Consider the following 20,435-nt stretch of genomic DNA (forward strand, 5'->3'; position numbering starts at 1 on the left):
CATCACAGCACCGAAGGAGACCATGCCAAGGGAGGCTCCGCTGCAGAGGTTCAAGAAGAACACAGCATGTAGTCATAAGGTTCAAGGAAGTAGCACAGAAACTCCCCCCAACCAGGACCAAACCATTTCCTCCGCCAAACCCGTCATCCTAAACGAATGGCCAATGATGCACCCAAAAGGCACAACCCCAGCCTCACATGCTTTTGCTGTCCATAACCCAGTGATCCGATGAGAAACCCACTGTGACAATCCTGATCAATGACACCACCCCGCGCCCCCCCCCCAGTTTTCTGATGGACACCAGGGCAATGAAGTCCTGTCTAAAGGAGGGTACCGACCCCTGTCCAGGGAATGCATGGACACACAGGGATTCTTGGGAGCGGTCATAAGGGTCCCCTTCACTAAGCCCTTAGATTCAGAGGTGGGGGAGAGCAGAGTAAAGGGGCAGCTGCTGTACCACCCCTGATCACACACTAACCTCCTGGGCAGAGACTTGATGGCCAAATTGAACATGACCAACCATTTCTCTAAAGACAAGACCAAGACGTGTTCCACCCCAGGAGTCAGACCAGACCGATACATGACCCCGGATACACCCACAGGGCACAGATGGGCAGGCGAGAGCAACACCCACTGACTTGCCGGCCTTCACCAGGGCAGTTCTCACATCCCCGATTTGATGGGACAAAAGCTGCAGTTACCTTGCGCATTTGTATTCTGCCGAGAGGGCCACTGTGATACGGAGCTTGCATGGGAAGACCTGCTCTGCCTGGAAGCCCTCAAGACATGGCCCAGGTATGGTGTACTGCTGGCAACAGACCAGACATGTGCAGTGTGTGCATGCATCATTTTCACTATGACCGGCATCAGTCTGGAAGACAATGGTTGACAACCTATTCAGCGAGCACCCCAAGGATCAATTTCACGAACCCCGTCCACCTTTGGGTCAAAGTACAGAGAAAGCGGGTCAGGAGCAGGACTTAGCCTCTGTAGCACACCAATTGTGGGCCATGGGGCCATACGAGGTAGGGCTCATCAACAGTGCAGACAAAGTAAGGATAACACTGAGGGAGCAGACGCCCTCCTGCTGCATTGTAATGTAAATTGATACTTGTATAGCGCACTACTCACCCGCAAGGGTCTCAAGGCGCTTGTACAAATACCGCTGTGGAACCCATCCTGGCTTTCCCTGTCAGGCGTCCACTCCTGGGCACCCCCAAGGTGGAGGCCAGGCATCCTTAGCGTTGTGGGGGCCGTTGTGGAGATTAAACAAGCTATTGCCCAGAGTTGCAGAGTGGGACTCCATGATTGGAATAGGCACCGAGGCGAGAATTATCAGGTCCGTGGAATTTTTTTAAGCCCAAGACCCGCCGAGGCATTTGCATCAGTGCCTGCTCTCCAAAGAGGCATACGAGGGCATAGCCCCCATGATCTAGGCACTAAAAGATCAAGGGGTCCTACATGTGGGTGTCTACCCCTGCAATAGCCCGATCTTCCTGGTCAAGGCGTGAGGGAGGAACTTAGCACCTAGTTCAGGACCTGCGGTCCTGAATGACTTTGTGGTACCGGAATTCACAGTGGTGTCAGACCCCTCCGTTAAACTGACAAGCATACCGGCAGACGCCCGCTATTTCACAGTGATAGGCATAAAGAATGCATATTTCAGCAACCTATTGTACCCAGACAGCCAGTACCCCATGGCTTTTATCTTCCGTGGGGTCCAGCTATTATACCGGAGACTACCCCAAGGTTACTGAGAATCTCCCAGCATTTTTAACAGAATACTGATAAATGATCTCACCAACTTTCAGTCGAGCAGCACCCTTATCCAGTATGCTAATGACATCTTGGATTGCTGTCCCTACAGATATGTGTCACCAAGAAACGATAGCCCTCCTCTCAGCACTGGTCACAAGGATGAAAAAGGAAAAGTACAATATGTGCAACAGGAGTTTAACTATCTTGGTCAGCTCATTTCAACAACTGGCCGGTGTGTCACGCTGGAATGGGCATATTTGATCAGGGCCCTGCCACCACCCAAGACAAAAAAGGGTATGCAAATGTTCCTATGTTTGGGCAACTATGTACATCAATGGGTCTTCGATTATAACACACTCATCGCTCCTTTGCTCAGGGCGATGAAAACGCCACAACCAACAGTGAGGAGCTGGTCTGGACACCAGAGATCAAAGAATCTTTTTACAGACTCAAGAAGGAAATATCCCATTACCCCATGTGAGGCACACCCGCTTACAGGAAGTTCTTCCTGTCCAACCACAGCGATGGACGAGCAATGACCGCTGATTTAACCCAAAAGTACCCCTGGGACACAAACCACTTGCGTATTACAGCGGACTGCTAGATCTAATCGTGCAGGGCCAATTTCCATGTGAACAGGCCTTGGCTGCTGAAGCCTTTGCTGTTGACAAAAGTACCTCCATCGTGATGGGGGCACATCTAACCTAGTATGCAGAGCATTCAGAATTTGTGGTCATACAAAGAGGGAAGAGCACACTGACGATGCAACGCAGGCCTGGAAAAATCCTAAAAATGTTACTAGACCTGCAGGTCTAGTGACTTGGATAATCTAATTATAATGCTCTTGACCCATAAAGTGGTTTAAAATTGTGTGATCCTTGGCAAATATTTTAATTCAATGAGACGCCATTTTCTTTATCGCATATGAGAGCACCTTCAAATACCTGAGTTTAGCATGCCTGCTGTACAGAAAACTCTTGTTTAGTTTAATAGACTAAACTTTTGCTCCATATAGAACACAAATCTAGCCACATACAGGATACACATGACCGCTGACTTGCCTCAGTTCATCAACCGCATGGTCATCAGTGCAGGGGAAGGAATGTTTCTGAACTTGTGTTTAAAACCGTCCCTTTAAATAAATACATAACTAAAGCATAAAGTATCAGTGCTCTGTCATTTGCAATCAGCAGATTTTGCATTGAAATGCCCACAGAATTTACCACGGACGTGGTTTTAAAACAATATTGTATACAATGTCTGGAAATCGAATTTCTGCAAATATTTGTCATTTGCACATCACCAAGTAAAGTGTTAGGATTTGTTTTGCTCCTATGTAAACTTTGTTTACATCACAATTCTGAATTACAGAATAAAGTTCCTTCATAATTCCTGATATTTTTAAATAACGTTACTATTCATTTACAAGCTGATTAAATGTCGTGATCGGAAAAAAAACGGATTATAAGCCTTTTGTTTCACAATTATTGTCAGATAACACACAACAAAAGTACTAACTACAACAAGAGAATGAAAAGTTAACAAGTAATTCCAGGAACAGATAAGCAACAATCAGTAAAAAGAAACTGACATTTGACCACAGTCCTTGAACAGCCAGGAAATGTGTCAAGACAAAAACAAGATTCAAAGGGGTCTTTATTGCTCATTCACTTTCTGAATGAAAAGAACACCTGTGCCTTCCAGTTTAAATCAACTCACCAGCAAGGTCGAGTAAAATAGCTCGACCTGATAACACCTCACTCAACATAGTGAGTGGATTTTTCGAGGCCTGCAAATGGAGCCAGGGTACAAACTGATTCTCTCTAGGCAGTCACTAAAAATTGTTCCATGCCATTTGGTGAACCCTGCTACTTCCCCAGCGCGTGAGGTCAAGGAGGGTGAGGAGTTCAATGATTGTGCTACTAAACTCCCCGAAGGGATCAGCCAGGCTGAGGAAGTCCCACCCCCCCCCCACTGTGAAGTACTGTTTATTGACGGGTCCTCTACAATAGACCAGAAGACAGGGTGAGGCATACAGGAGTAGCCGTAGTGATAGCCACGGGCAGAGACAGCCTACAGATTACCGCACAGCTGACTCTCCTCCCCCAACCTCTCGATGCAGGCAGCAGAGCTAACCGCACTAATGGAAGCCATTAACCAGAGCTTGGGGAGAACAGTAACTATCTATTTCGACTCTGCGTACGTCACCACCACCATGCACTCAAGCATCGGAAGGTGGAGGAGACGGGGGTTCCTAAAATCAGATGGAACCCCCTTCAGGCACCGGGAACTCCTGGAATTGCTGACAGATGCAGTAACTTAACCAACGCACATAGCTGTGAAGTGTGCCACCCAGATGGGGGGCAAAGACTGTGTGTCCCGCGAGAGCACGTTAGCAGACCAGATGGCGACGAGAGCAGCATATGAGAAGGTGTGCAAGATCGCACACTGTCATTGCCGCAAAGTGGGGAGATCAAAATCTCGCACGACGAACCATACATAGAGACGGCAAGCTTCTACCTACAGGAACTACAAGAGACGGCTCCAACTGAATAGAAGGATCAGTAGCTGGTCAGGGGTTGCACACAAACTGCACATGACTTCATATACAGACAGACAACTTCTGGAAAACCAGTCACGCCCGCAGCTTAGTTGAAAAAGCCACACCAAAAATGCACCTACCCACACACATGCCCCAAAAAAAAAAATCACATGGCAGCGGAGCTTCAAAGTGACTGGTTTACCTCCAACATGTTCGAGATAACTATGTACCTCAATGACTGCACGGCCGATCAACAAAACTCTCCCAAACCCAGACTGAAGGTCATAGCGTCGACCATCCCCCGTCCCACCAGGCCATTCAAAGCCCATTATATCTATTTCGTCAACATGATAGACTGATGTGCCAACTATAGGCACTTGATAGTCGAGATCTGCCCCTACTCCAGGTCGATTGAGGCGGGTCCCGGAGTACACTCTGACACCAAGGCAGCATCCACACTTCTTGTCAGGGAAGAGATACCAAGCTGGGTAGTGCCCGACGTCATACAATCGGATAACAGGAGGCACTTTGCCAACTCCATGTTTGATCACACCTGCTCCCTCCTGGGTATCACACAAACTAGTATACCACTCGCAAAGCAACTGCATTGCTGAGAGACTTAACAGTCTTCAAAAGAACAAGAGCAGCAAATTATGTGCCAGACTTGATAAAAAAATTGCTCCACTGCCTCCCCCTAGCCCTTTTCGCACTAAAAAAACACTCCCAGTAGCAACCAGCACCTTACACCTCACCAAACTGACAGGCAGACTAACAAGGACCCCTACCCCCAAAGACCCATGGCAAATTAAACACCAAAGCTAGCTCCCAAGCAATGGGGGGGGATGAGCTGCGATGTACCTCTGAGCTGACAAACACTGCCAAGTTTTTGGCCAAACAGATCCATCACCGAGGCACTCAAGAGCCCAACACTAAGCTACTGTGTCAAACACCTCAGCCAGGGCAATAAGTCTACATTCACTACTTTATGCATTAGTGGAAACAGGACAAGTTTGAGGGACCCCACCTGAGTAATATTTTCGACACCAACAGCCATTAAGGTGGAAGCCTGGGTCCACCTCTTAGACGTACTACCCAAGCGTTGACCAAAGACACATCATTCTGACAACTTTCCTAATCTCCACCTCTCCTTACAATCAGATAGGTCAAATGATACACCTCAGCGCCTGTTTAAAAAATAAAAAAAATTGCAGAATAGCCTGCAGAGAAAATACTAGCCCCGCTATAGCAGAGAGGGGGCACCATAATACGGATCGCATTAAAATTTGTATAAAAATCCCCGGTTGTCACCAAAATTCAAATGTTCACTAAAGATTAGTTTTAAAAATCCCTGATCATTCGCAAAATTTTAACACTCACTGAAATCAGTTTAAAAAAAACTCACCAAAGTCTATCACCTCCATCCAATATCAATAGGAAAGTTTGCTCCCCAGTAAAACAATATAGCTCCCAACAAAACCATATAGCAGGATCGTCTACAGATTCAATAGGAATGTTCCAATACATTGCCCAACAAGCATATTTCCAAGTTAGCCTACGACCCGCAGGTCTTACCTACAGGTCAGTGATCGAACAATAAGTGCCCCAACGTTGCCGCAGCCCGCCATTCTTCTAACCAGGACTCAAAAAAGACTTTCCAAAGACCAGTCGCTCAAGTACTTCAGAGTTCAATTGATTTTGTACCTTTGTTTTTAAGAGACACTCTTTCTGCATTGCACCAAGACGAAAAACACCCCTGGTACCCGACACAAACACCCCTGGCACCCGACACAAACACCCAAAGCACAGACAACAGGCACCAACACCAGACCACAAGAAAGACAGACCAGGAAGACCGAAATCTCTCAGAACACAAATGCTTCCTAAGTTACTTTCCCTTATATTCTTGTACACGCTCACTTTAGCCAGGGTGCTTTCGTGCTCATCTGGAATCAAAAATGTACATGATTTTGTAAGCTCTACTTCTACATTCTTGCAACTTATGCGCAGAGACCGCTCTCACCTCACACACACTCCTACACTGACCGAAATGCTAGTATTCCTCACACACTACATAGCGCACACCTACACAACACCTGGTACCAACATATGTCCGAGGTAGGCACACAATCTATGAACAGATCATGTTACATCTCTTAATTGATACCTCATCCCGTAGGAGAAGACCGACTTGTCCATCTGTAGCTCTGAAGGATTAAGGCAAAAATCCAACCCAATAGAGTAGAACCCTGTAGGACACTGGCAGACATCACCCGGTATGAGACCAACCCCACTGCACTATATATTTTCATTGAGCCAAGTGCCATCCAATCCAAGGTAGACAGGATGCGCAGAAAGGGCACCAAGGCGGAGGATACGGTTTGGCCCCGGGACTTTGCAGAGAAAAGGTTCTTGGAGGTAGCACAACCACTACACCCGTGCACCGTATCCGCCCCCTTGGTGCCCTTTCTGCCTCCACTCCGGCCTCCGACTGTGGTCACCTTTTTTAACAATCAATGGACTCTGGTCATGGGATTCCAGTGCAGGACCGCTCATCTTAATCACGCAGGGGAAATGTGTCCCATGGGTGAGGGTCCAATGCCAGCATAGACACACTGTGCCAGGATATCTGGGATAGTGAGATCAATAGGTACACATAGTTGGAGGGAGAATGGAGAACCCCTAACTATATGGAAACTTACGTTGTACTATTTATGCCTCAGAAGCAAAGGAACCATACGGTTGGGTAGCAAAGAGAATTGTGCCACGATACTGCACATACCAGACCTGTAATGATGAACCTCCACGTTGATGGATATCTACTGGCAATGCAGGGGCCTTGCCTAAACCCAGGTCGTCCTTGGATGGCAGGGCCTCGGCGCCCTCGGGACCATACACACCTCAACTCTGGTCATCCCTGGAGAAGATCTGTCTGAGTGGTCTCAACATCCGTTGCAGAAGAAAATAACTCTGTTGCATCAGGCTTGAAGGAGAAGAACTGCTGATTATTTTGGCTGGGCTCAGTACAAGGACATTCAGAAGAATTCATACACCACAGAAGCTCAAGTAACCACTGGAGTGTCATTACCCTTCTTCACCGTGCAAACAAAGGCAAACACCCACTGGTTGCAAATAACCAGAAGGGAGATGTTGTGAATGATCAACAATACTGAGCTCGGCCTAAAGGCTATCAAGGAAGAACTGAGAGTCATCCGCCTTAAGGTGATTGGTATGTGTTGGGTTTCATGACTGTGATGGAAGGCGAGCTGTGTCCCAAGATTGGTGCTTCCTGTTGTACTTTTATCCTCAGAAAGGTTATGAACAATGGCACATTAGCCCGTGGCATCAAAGATCTGCATAGAAGGAGAGAGGTGCCAAGGAGCAGGACTGGTTGCACAGTATCTTTTCGTGGATCCCTTTACAAGTGTCCATTTTACTGACATACGTGATGCCGATTCTCCTTGCTGTATTTTTGATATGTGGGTTCCGACAAGTGTTTTTTTTTTTTGCTGTAAAAACAAAAAGCAGTCCGCAAATTCTCTCTCTCGCTCTCTCTCAAATAACATACAAGGAGGATAGAGTAGTTGATGACTCAACTAGAGGGTAATGTTGGGATGGATGAATATGTTGTCAATGACATGTGCCGACAATATCAGTAAATGCAATGTGAATGTATGCCATAGACTGTGCCCACATAACCACCTGAATGCCCATCAATGCAATATCAATGTATATAGAAACTTGAGCCGGCACAGCAATGCAGACTTCAGCAATCGTGATACCAATGTACATCATAATTCATGCTTGTACTATAATATTATTGTTGCCAATAAGAACAATGTCAACGTACGTTCAGGTCAAAGCAAGCATATCTTTGACAGTACCAGTAAGAACAATGTCAATGTACAAGATGACAACTGTATGCGCCATGTTAACCACTTCCATGCTCAGGACGGCTCCCGGCCGTCATGAGTCACGGTAGTCGTGTGCTCATGATGGCCGGGAGCCGTCCGACCGTTGCCGCTCCGCCCACGCGCAGCAAATTCCCCGCCTGTGCGGGTGTATTAATTAGTGGGCGGAGTTCGGACGGCTCCCGGCCGTAATGAGCACACGCCCACCATGATTTATGACGGCCGGAAGCCGTCCTGAGTACCTGAGCGCCACGCCCACGCGTGGAAGGGGTTAATAATGTCAATAAAAAGGATACCAGTAGCTACCATATTAGTCTTAGGAGTTCCAATGAACTCACATCATTGCAGTCAGATTCTCCCAAGGTGACCTCCCCATCAACCCAGAGTCAGGGATACGTGGTCAGGCAGGTCCTGCGACCCATGTATCAAGTAACAAGTCACAGGTGGAGTCCCCATAAATTACAAGCAAGTACACACCCACGTAAAATCTCGATCAATGCCATAAATAGTTGCACCACAAACAAGTCCGAGGTCACTGGCCCCCAAAAAACCTGTTTGCCCAAAGGCTCCAGTACCCCAGAAATACAACAAAGCTAGATACCACATGTAGATAGGTACACACAACTAATCAAGACACGTCATGTACACCACACATAGCACACATAGCAATCACGCACTCCTCACACCAGACATCTGGACATTCACACTGGCCCACTTCAGCTCTCCCCAAGGTCAAGAGCCAGCGGTGTCCTTATCAGATGTGCACATATGATTGATTTACGACTAAGATGCTTTTTTGGAATGTAGAGAACATTTTATTGTACCTCATGAACTGTATAAATTGACAGTCAAAACTTTGTACATCAAGAGATTTTGAGCACACGCATTCTGATCAGGCTCTCCCGGACGCAGCGTTTAATTAAACCAATTTGTTCATGTTTTGCCAAACGCCTCGGGTCTTTTCATTTATTTAAGGAAAATGAATATCTGAGCAACACTGTAATTCCACAAGGGTATAATTTAGTCATACCACTGTTTAATTACTTCCTGGCTGGTCCCCAAGTTGTCAGAAGCTTTCCATTTGGCTTCTGAAGGCCAGCATGTAGCGAACTACATCCTGGGGAGTTTTCCTGGGAGCTTGCTCCCACCCTTCTTTCATCAAACTGAGAGGTCCCTTTACAGAGTGTCCATACAGAAGCTCAAAGGGGCTAAAGTCAACCCCTTTCCGTGACACCTCTCTGTAAGCAAAGAGAAGGTATGGCATGAGGTCGTCCCACTTACGCCACAAGGCCTCAGGTACGCTTTGATCATGCCCTTCAGGGTCTTGTTGAACCTTTGAACAAGCCCATTAGTTTGCGGATGGTACAGGGTGGATAACTTGGAAGTCATTCCACACTCTTTCCACATTGACTGATTATAAACAGACAAAGTTGGTGCCTCTGTCAGACACCACTTCATTAAGGAAACCTATTAAGGTGAAAATCTCCATTAGGGCCTTTGCCACTAGGCCATAAGGCCCATTAGGGCCTTAGTCACTGCAGATGCAATTCTCAGAGGTATGGCCTTTGAGTATCTTGTGACATGGTCCCCCAGTACCAGAATAAAGCTGTTGCCAGAGGTCCACCCACTCAAATGTGTCCCAACAACAGGCAAGGGATTGTGAGGGGGGTTTCATCCTCTGCCCTCTCTTCCCAGTGGCCTGGAAAGTCAAGCAAGTCCTACAGAACGCATCGGAGGACATCTTCATCCGGAGCCAATAACAGTTAAAGACAAGCTTGGCAAAGGTATTGTCCTGCCCCAGACGTCCTGCCTGGGATATTTCACGAGCCAGCTCCAGCAGAAAGGCCCTGAAGCATTGGGGAACGACCAATGCCCTTGCTGCCCTATGCACAGGTGCCTTAGGCTCACTATACAAGAAGTTTCCCTCCCAGTAAATGTGGCGATTCCCAAAGGCATCACCTGCTGTCTGGGCATCGGCCTGTTGCCTCATGCCCTTCATGGTTGGGCACTCTTTCTGTGCCTTACAGAACTCCTTCTTGGTGGGTCCTCCTTCCACTTGCTATCCAGCAAGCTCTAGCAGGTCACCAAGAGAGGCAATGTCTTCAGGCAGTGGGCTCCAGGCTGGCCACTGTTGGTATGGTACCCCATCCACATCAGCTGGGAGACATTCAGGGGCTGGCTTCAGACTCCCCTTGCCCTTCCCTCTTTTGGCAGCTGGCTGGGCCATTTTTCCATGCTCCAGTGCTCCTGGACTCCCTTGCTGGGCAGTCCTGGACCTGGTGGTAGCACCTATCCACTCAGGCAACCCTAACACTTCCAAGTGTGCCTTAAGCTCCACTTCCTTCCATGTAGTGTGCTCATGGTTATTACCTAACAAACAGTCCACAGGCATAGTAGGGCTCAAAGCACCCCCAGTAAACCTGAATTCCTCTCCTCCCCGTCCCATACACAAATGGAACAAGGGCCACTGGATAGTGACCGTTCCAGAAGTCAGCCACCACAACCTGGTGGGATGCATAGGGTATCACCAGGGCCACTAGAAATATGCTATTTTGTGCATAATTATAGATATGCCGAATTTTCCACACAATCCATCATCTGCAGCATAATCTGAAGATTAAAACAAAAAAAATTGTTTCTAGCTCCAGCAGGTCTAAAGTAAATAAAAATGCTGCGAAACGTGATGCTGCGCAGTATAAGGCGCTTTGCAAAGCCGGTCTGGTCATCTTTCTCTTGCTTATTGCTACATTTGGATAATAAACCAGTACTAATGAGGAACAGCCAATGCCCAGACAGTGTTGCCATGTTTAAAAATGACAAAATAATTAATGCTACTACAAAATGTGCAGCATTATGCCACATAATTTGCCTTTTCCTTGCCGCATACTTTACTTAACCCTGGATCATAATTTGGCCCTCTCCTGATGCATAATTCCATTGGCCCTGGGTATCACCTGCTCTGGGGACACCAGCTGACTCCTTACCAGAGTCATGCTGGCACCCGTATCCCTCAGAGCCTCAACACCTTTCCCACTGATGGTAACCCATTGCCTATGCTTTGCAGTATTTAAGGGAACATGGATTTTGGGAAGCATTTGACTGTTACCCAGTGACACTAGAGTAACCCCACTGATCTCCACCCCTCCCCCCACCACCCCCTTCTTGGAACAAACTCCTACTCCAGCACTGCACTCACCACCCCTGGTGTCTTACTTTCATTAGGAGGTTGTAACCTTTTTGGGCACTTGGCAACCCCCTTTGTAGTGCCCATTTTCAAAACTCGTATAGCACTTGGGATTCTTCGGGTGACACTTCTCAGGGAAGCTCATCTTCTGGTGGCCTGATTGGGAATGGGACCCTTTCCCCTGGGAGTTGTTTTGGGGGCCTTGAGAGAACCCTTTCTCCCCCTCCTCTTCTTCTAGGTGGGAACCCTGACCACCCTTTTGGAAGCCATCCCTCCGAAGCCTTCTTGGACACATTGGTGCTGATCCAGTTGTCCACGTAATCAGCAAGCCTCCTGGGGTCAGTAAGCTTGCGATCCACTAGGTGTTGGTGCAGCTCTGGAAAACAAGTATCAAGTATGTGCTCTTTAAAAATTTAGATGTACAGCCAAGAATAATCATCAACCTTGCTGCTCCTCACCCAGCCCTCCAGTGCCTTGCTTGCATAACCAAGGAAATCTACCCATGTTTGTGAGCAAATCTTGTGGCTGTCCCTGAGCCTCTGCCTATACCTCTCAGGGGTCAGCCCAAAGTTATTAAGTAAAATATGCTTTATGGGGGTGTATTGGGTCTGGGGGTGTCCTGGGTCTGATCTTCTACCACTATTGTAAGGAGTGTGTCCCTCCCCACCGTGGGAATTTATGTCCACAATTTACCCACAAGGACTCTCCAGGAACCTTGTACACCATAGGAGCCACCTTATAGGTGGCGAATCACTGGTCTATGACGTCAACCACAACAAAACTGGGTACCAAATCCTTTGGGGCGCGAACCTGCCTTCTGCAGCAGACACTGTAGGTACACTGTCACCACGATTGAAGGACTACAATTACATAGCTCTGATGCTCAGCTCTATCAGGCTAAGATTGTGGGCCATCCTCCTCACCTTCATGGCCTGGCCAGCCTTTTCGGTTTCAGAGCTTGCTCTTCCTCTATTCTCAACTTAGCAAGCTCCAGCTTTAGCTTCCTCTCCTACCTCCGGTCCTCCAGCTCCTCTAGGGACAGGTTTGTAGAATACACACTGCTGCCTGCTCTTAGATGGACTTCCAGTCCAGGGAGGATGTTACCCTCCTCTTCAGTAGGCGACATGACAAGACCCCCAGACAGGTCCTGTTCCAACTCCTCTTCGGACTCTGACCCTTCCTCCTCAAGATCTGGATTGGTCTGGTGGGCTGCAGCCCATGCTCTTAAGGCTGTTTGAAACTCTGCCTTCTTGGCACTCTTTTTAATAAACAACTTCTTGTCCTGGCAGGACCCCTTGAGCTGAACCACAGTGTAGGTCTCCAGTTTTGCCAGCTCAAATTCCATCTTGCCAGGTAAGGCCAGACACAGCAGGAAAAATAGGAATTGGACAAAAAGACTTTTGGAAAACATCAATAATGTCAATTAGGGAGAATTGGTTCGAATTGATCTAGATATGGAGCAGTAGAACATGAAGTCACTGTGTGGCACTGCATAAACAAGTCCTAGCCTCACTGCTGATCACCAATGTTAGAAACTGGGTTTCTTGTTGACAGATGTATGCACCCTGTCAAAGCAGAAACCACAATCCTAGTCAGGGTAAGTCAGAAACACACTTTCAAGTAACCTGTGCTCACCCTTTAATAGCTTGCCACTGAGCAGGCAGGCTTAACTTAGGAGGCAATGTGTAAAGTAATTGTGCAACACTTCAAACAGTAACACAATGAAGACACCACAAAAGGACTCTGTACGAAGCTGGCTCTATATACACAATACCAGAGTGAGGTATAGTGGGCAGAGAGTCCAGGGGAACCCCAAAGGGAGGCAGAGGTGAAGTTAGACAGCACCTCACTCTCTATTTGTGGTAGTGTGGTCGAGCAGTGAGGTTTAATCAGAGAACATTGTTAAGCATTTGTTGTACACACTCAGTCAGCAAATGAATTCACACGCTCAAAGACTGAACTTCAGACCAGTTCTTTTTGTATTCAAATATTCTTTTAGATATTCTATTTCCTAGAACCAAGCAAGCCTGGCACAGGTAAGTGGTAAGTACTTTGCAGTAAATATACAGTTGAAACACAGTATGGATTCTAATGGTAAATGCACTTTGTTTTGACTTGCAGTATTGTTGCAGAGAAATGCAATGCTTTATAAATACAGTACTTAGACTTGAATGAGCTTTTCAGTAAAATACCTGGTAAGTTACTTTTTAGATTACTTTTCTTACTCAGTGTAGTATACCTGGATACTACACTGGGACATTTCCTGTAAACAGGTAAGTAAAATCGTTTTTGTTAAATAGTACAATTTTAAAGCATTTCATTAGGTTTTCAAACTCCACACTTTAAACGTTTGCCAAGAAAAAACTGTCAATGTTATCCTATGGAGGAAAATAGTGTTATCGGTATTGAGGTAAGTATTTGGCAGTGGGAGTTCAGGTTCTGGGGGTAGACTCAGGGGTCCCCCAGCGTCAAGTATGCACTCTCGTTACACCCTCAGAGGCACTAGGGAGGCCGGGTGCTGAGGCCCGTTGATATCCAATGGTGGCTGCGGACGAGCAGGCCACTTGGTTGTGGGAGCCAAGCTCCTAGACTTTAGCTCACGACAAATAGGGAAACAAAGTAGCCCCAAAGGTGCACCCTCAGCGGCACTAGGGCGGCCGGGTGCAGGGTGCTGTTTCAACGTCGGGAGCCCTGTTGTTTGCAAAGGCACTGTAGGCTTGGGTACGAAGGTCTTCTGGGTGCGACCACCACTTCGAGAGGGATGTTGGGAGTTGGTTAGGCACCGTCTGTTTGGCCACCCGAGGCTGTGGGGAGTCAGGTGCAGGGGTGCCTTTTAGGGTCCGATCTTCTTACCAGCTCCTGGTCGCGGTTGGGGGGACCTTCCGGATTTAGGCAGCAGGCGTCCGCTGGAGGTTTGAGGCAGGTCAGGGGTTGCCGGAACTTGGGTCAGGATCGCAGGGGGGACCTCCTCATGGTGTTTGCCCACTCAAACTCGGGCCGTGGCCGGCGGGTTCAGAGTGGTGTGGATTCGCAGTGTCCGGCCATAGCCAGAGGTTAGAGATGAACAAATCTGGTGTTCACTGGAGACACTGTCTTTGTGGTTGAAGGCAGGCAGGTCCTCTGGGGTTTTAGAGGTTGCTGGCTGCAGGACACAGCGGGATTTCGCAGGAGCAGGTTCGAGGTGGAGACAAGCCGGTAAGGCTGGGGCCAAGTCAGTGGGGGCGTCTTCCTCTTGTTAGCTTCGGCACAGCAGTTCGGTCCTTCTTCTTTACTTGTAGTTTCTTCTGGTCTGAGGAAGCAAGGTTCAGGGGTGCCCCTAAATAGTAGATTTAGTGGTGTTACAGGTAGGTAAAAGGTTGGGACCAGTGGGTCTCTTCCCTGGGTTGGGTACACCCCCTATTATGCCATCCTCCAGGGGGAGGGGGGCATAAGCCTTTCCCTGGTTGGCTGAGTCCCCCCCCATCTGCAAGATGGTGGGGACAGAGTTGTGCTTAACCTCTCCTCCCCCACCTGAGGGGTGGAGTTGGCAGAGGTGTGCACACCTCTCTTCCTCGCTTGTTTTTCCCGCCGGTTCTCCCGCCCTAAGTGGTGGTCAGAACCAGTGGGGACCAGTTGCTGAAAGCAGCAAGTGGACTGGGGACGCTCACAAAGACGGCAAGCCTTTGAAGCTTCCCCTTCGTGGACCGTGCCCATCCTGGGGGAGGAGGCTTGGAATCTCGTCCCAGGATGTGCATTGTTTCAGGCCCCCGAAAGCAGCAGGCTCTTGACACAGGGGTCCATAAACATGTCTGGTTGTGGCAGCTGAAAGCAGCCACTCAGCCTGGGCGGTGGGTTCGTTTTCAGGGGGCATCTCCAAGATGCCCTCTGTGTGCATTTTCCAACAAATCCCATACTGGCATCAGTGTGGGTTTAATGTACTAAGAAATTTGATACCAAACTTCTCAGTTTTTAGTGTAGCCATTATGGTGCTGTGGAGTTCGCAATGACAAACTCCCAGCACCATATACTCTTAATGGCAGCACTGCACCTACAATGTCTAAGAATTGACAGACACTGTAGGGGTACAGGGCTCATGCACCAATACCCTCACCACTGGTATAGTGCACCCAGCTAGAGGGGTGGCTGATCTATGCCAGGGCAGTGAGTTGTAGGCATGGCACACAGGGATGTGTGCCATGTCGACTCTTTACTTTGTTTTGCATCAAAACACGCAGCCTGCAAAGGCAGTGTGTGAGTGTGAAGGTACAGGACCTCTAAGGGTGGCACAATAAGTGCTGCAGCCCTTGAAGGCCTTCTCTGGTCCCAGTGCCCTGGGTACTTGTGGTACCATTTACCAGGGGCTGACCTGTGGCCAGAGATGCCAATTGGGTTTAGGCTTCAATACAGTTTTAGGGAAAGAACATAGGCCATGGGTACCTGGCTAGCAGGAGCCCAGGGCACACTCAGTCAAAGCACATCAGCAATTCAGCAAAAAGTGGGGGCAACCATGCAGAAAGAGGGCACTTTCTCACAGACTCCAGATTAGATTATGATTTTATAAATAAAACAAGACCAAAACAACAAAAATCCAATAAGTAGAACTTGAGATGTGAATTATTAAAGAAGAAAAGAATGGAACTAGAATGTGTAACAAATGATAACTTATGTGGCACACAGTAAAAAGTGAGAATGTAACATATCCCCCTTATATACAGAAAAGAAAACATGAAATGAACCTAGAAATAAAGACTAGTAAGCTAGATCTATCTAACAAAGTTTAACAACTTCATGGGAAAACATCTTGAACGAGTTGAATCTTTAACTCTAAGAGCAACAGAATCATTGTGTGAGCCTGTGGTATCCAGACCATTGGAAGGTACCTGTTGGGAGCAATCGGAAACATCAACATTAGAAGATGAAGGATGCTTATCACTATAACCAAATTCAGGCCTGGACCTAAAATTTGTAGGACACCTAGAAACCCGTCTAATATTCCAAAGCTTACCATCCTGAGTAATAAGGGAATTCTTGAATACTTTGGTGATCTTAATGGGTTTAGAAAACTTACTCGTGCATTTCCCTAGGAGACCAGGTTTTTTATTCTCACCCATTCCCCTACCTTAAAATTGTGTTCCTTAACATTCCATTTCCGGTCTTTGTATTTTTTCTGTTTTTCCTTAACTCGAATACTGGTATCTCTTATATCATGAACATTCCTTATTTTATTGTCACACTTTTCTTTAAGCCACCATGGACAAATATAAGAGGCTGGATCTCTGCCTTTCAAAAGACAAAATGGACTAACTTCCGTAACCGAATGTGGAGTAATTCTATACATCCATAACCTCTCCCTTAAAGCACCCTTCCAATCCTGAGAATGTTTAAGAACCTCCGAAATGTAACCCTTTAAAACACGATTGAAACGTTCAACCTGACCATTTTCATGTGGTGCATACAATGCTGTGGTAACATGTTTGATATGGTGATATTTAAGATATTCCTCCATATCTTTCGAAGTCAATTGCACACCATTATCCGTCACAATGATCGAAGGACAACCTTACCTTGCAAAAATTTCTTTAAAGAAATCCAAAACTCTAGTGGTGGTGGCCATTGATACAAACTTAACCTCTGGCCATTTTGAATGGTAATCTACCAAAACAAGAGCATACCGTGAATCCAACGGTAGATTTAAGAAAGGGCCAGAAATATCAAAGGCCAGTTTCTTCCAGGGTTCCTCTGGCCAAACTGTACTTTTAAGAGGAGGAATATTGATCTTAAGCATTTTCTCATTTGAGATGCAAACATCACATTCTCTAACCACCCTATCTGCCATGCGGTCCATCCATGGCCACCAAAAATAAGATCTAATTAAGCGCTTCATAGCAGACATTCCTGGATGTGATTTGTGAGCTAACTTAAGAATCACCTCTCGAACTCCAAAGGGTGTTACACATTTACCAGCTTTATAAACAAAATCCCCTTCTAATTCCAAATCATCCGCCACATTATACAGTGGCATGAGTTCTTCTGAAACATCTTTCCTCTTTGGCCATCCTTCCACAATAAATTTCTTCACTAATTCCCATAAGGAATCATTCTCCTCACTTGATTTCTATGACTCCTCTGAAATATCAGCAAATGCGCCTACTACAACATCCTGAATGGTTGTGACAATATCTACTTCATCATTTTTTTTTTTAGGATATGAGTCACATGGATGACGTGACATAAAATCAGCTGTTACATTTTTTTTCCCCGGTACAAATTCTGTCTTAAAACAATATTCCTGCAATCTAGAGGTTAACCTCGCAATCCTGGCCGTGGAATTCCATCCTCCTCCTGCTGAAAGTATATTAACCAAGGGTTTGTGATCTGTCCTCAACGTGAACCTTCCACCCCAAATGTAGTTTCTATAATGCGCAATAGCCCATACACATGCCAACAACTCCTTTTCTATAACTGCATATCGCCTTTCAGTTTCATTTAGGGTTCTAGACGCAAAACATACATTCCATTCTTCATTACCTGATTTTTGCGATAGGACACCCCCAATTCCATACAAGCTAGCATCCACCGTAATAACACAATGTTTGTTAATGCACAACGGTCTTAAAATAGGAGCATTGACAATATCGTGCTTGATCACATTAAAAGCATGTTGTTGCTCTTCTGACCATTCAAAGATGGCCTTTTGACGCAATAACCTCCTTAAAAGCTCCATTTTATTCGCAAAATTTGATACAAACTTTGAATAATACTCGCACATTCCTGCGAAAGACAATAATTGTTCCTTAGTCTTGGGAGAGGGAGCATTTAAAATTCCATCTACAATGGATTTTTTCGGAATTACCCCATCACCCGTTAGGGTATGACCCAAATACTCCACACTTTTTTGAAACATTTTACATTTATGAGCTTTAAGGGTTAAACCATTTCTTTTTAATCTAAGACCTGTCACTCCCTGAAGGTGAGGTTGTTTGCTCCAGGCGACGATGCTCCAGTTCCAAAGACAAATCGCCAAAGTCTAGATACATTGGTTCCAAAGTCGATTCGCCAGGTTTCTCCATGCAGTCGAGGGAATGCATGGATCTTGTCCTACTGTAGCAGCGGCTCTGCTGAATCGGTTCTTGAGGTGATGCGCTGCTTCCGAGTGTGATACAATGTGTCTGATCCAGCAACAGAGGAAATGCGTAGATTCTGCTTCACACAGCAGCGGATGCGTCGGATCCACAGGAACAAGCACCTGGATCCCATTCCAAAGGACCAGGTATAGGAGGAGGAGGGGCGCCTTTGATATCCCGGAGTCTCAAAAGAAGAGCCAACAGTCCAGCTATTCCTTAGCAGGTGCAGAGGGAAGCAGGTAATAGTGCAGCACAGCAGAAAAGCAGTTCTTCCAGAACAGTAGTCCAGCAGAGTGGCAGTCCTTGTAGCAGCACAGCAGTCCTTCTTCCTGGCAGAGTTTCTTTACATGTCCAGAAGTGTCTGATTTGGTGGGGGTCACCGACACAGTTGTGCCTTTGAAGTGGAGGGGACTTCAAAGAGGAGCTTTGAAGTGCACAGATGCTCCCCCTTCTTAGACCTCGCTCCAGAATCACTACGGGGGGGGGGGGGAGGGGGGGGGGGAATAAATCAACCCTTAGTGTGGCGACAGGACACTGCCCAATTACAATTAGGTGTGTCAGCTCCTTTCTCTCATTCTGCATCAGGATGCTGATATGGCATTCAGTCACACCTACAGTCCCTTTGTGTGTGGCGGTCTAGAGGGAATGCACAAAGTCCACCTGTCACCCATCTCAGACGTGTACAGGAGACAGGGTGCAGGCACATAGAACTTTGAGAGCTGAGAAATGCAATCTTTCTAAAAGTGGCATTTCTAAAATAGTAATGTTAAATCCAACTTTGCAAGCAAAGAGGATGAATCATTACCCTTTCAATGATATTAAACATGACAGAGCTATTCCTTCTCAATAAGGGATTACAGCTTAAAAGTGTAATATTTCTCTCCAATGTTACCCAATAAGAGGAGTAGGCCAAGCAGTAGTGAGTTTCACTACCAGGACATGCAAAACCTTTAGGTTACACAGCACCCAGACCTATGGGCTACCCAGGTCCTACCTTAGGGGTGCCATATGTAATAAAAGGGGAGTTTAAGGCTTAAATGCCAAGTCGACATGGCAGTATAAACTGCACACACAGGCTCTGCAGTGGCAGTCCTGAGAAATGTTTAAAGTGCTACTTGCGTGGGTGGCACAAAAAGTGCTGAAGACCCACTAGTAACATTTCATTTATAGGCCTTTTGGCACAGATAGTGCACACTACTAGGGACTTACTGATAAATTAAATATACCAATTGTGGATAAGTCAATGAAACCATGTTTAGGGGAGAAACGCATTCACTTTAGCACTGGTTAGCAGTGGTAAAGTGCTCAGAGCCCTATGGCCAACAAAAAGAATACAGCAAAAGGTGGAGGTAAGCAGGCAAAACATTTGTAAAAGCCCACCATAAGGCTGTCGGGTCTAACACACTAATATTGTTGCACATGCATATCTTATTTCATCAGGAGCAATCAGTTTTAAATTTTCAGTTTGACTACGCATGGGAGGGTTCCTCACAGGGATTCCAAGAGAAAATCTGAGTGAAATGTGGATACAATATGTAACGATGGAACATAAATAGAAGTAATACATGACCCCACATAAATGTGAAGTAAGAAAAATAATTATAACCTACTCGTATTGTGCAGCATGCATTAGGAATAATCTGCCATACATTGCAAAGCTAGGACAATGCATTAGGCCATGAAGCAGGCACATTTCTAATGAGGCAAAATGTGGTCAAATCTGAGCTTTCATTTTTAAAAAGGCACACATGCATTCATAACTTGGAAGCTTCTAGATTTGTAGCTAGACATGTTTATATTCAAGCTATTGTCATAATCCTGTAATGGTAAAAATAGCAACACACACTTCAAGTACATATTGGAGACGGCAACACCAGAAACAATAAACAAGACAAAAGAACGATAACCTCCTACTGTCCCGCTAGCCTTTCAACATGTTT

The 20,435-nt window shown here is 46.4% G+C and overlaps 1 protein-coding gene across 3 annotated transcripts in view; it reads right to left on the minus strand.

The window, feature by feature from the left end:
• PHF20L1 (PHD finger protein 20 like 1) overlaps positions 1 to 20,435 on the minus strand; it is an 802,667-nt gene that overhangs the window by 691,505 nt on the left and 90,727 nt on the right. The gene's annotated exons all lie outside the window — the stretch shown is intronic.

This window comes from Triturus cristatus, chromosome 5_1 (assembly GCF_964204655.1).
Source record: "Triturus cristatus chromosome 5_1, aTriCri1.1, whole genome shotgun sequence".
NCBI lineage: Eukaryota > Metazoa > Chordata > Amphibia > Caudata > Salamandridae > Triturus > Triturus cristatus.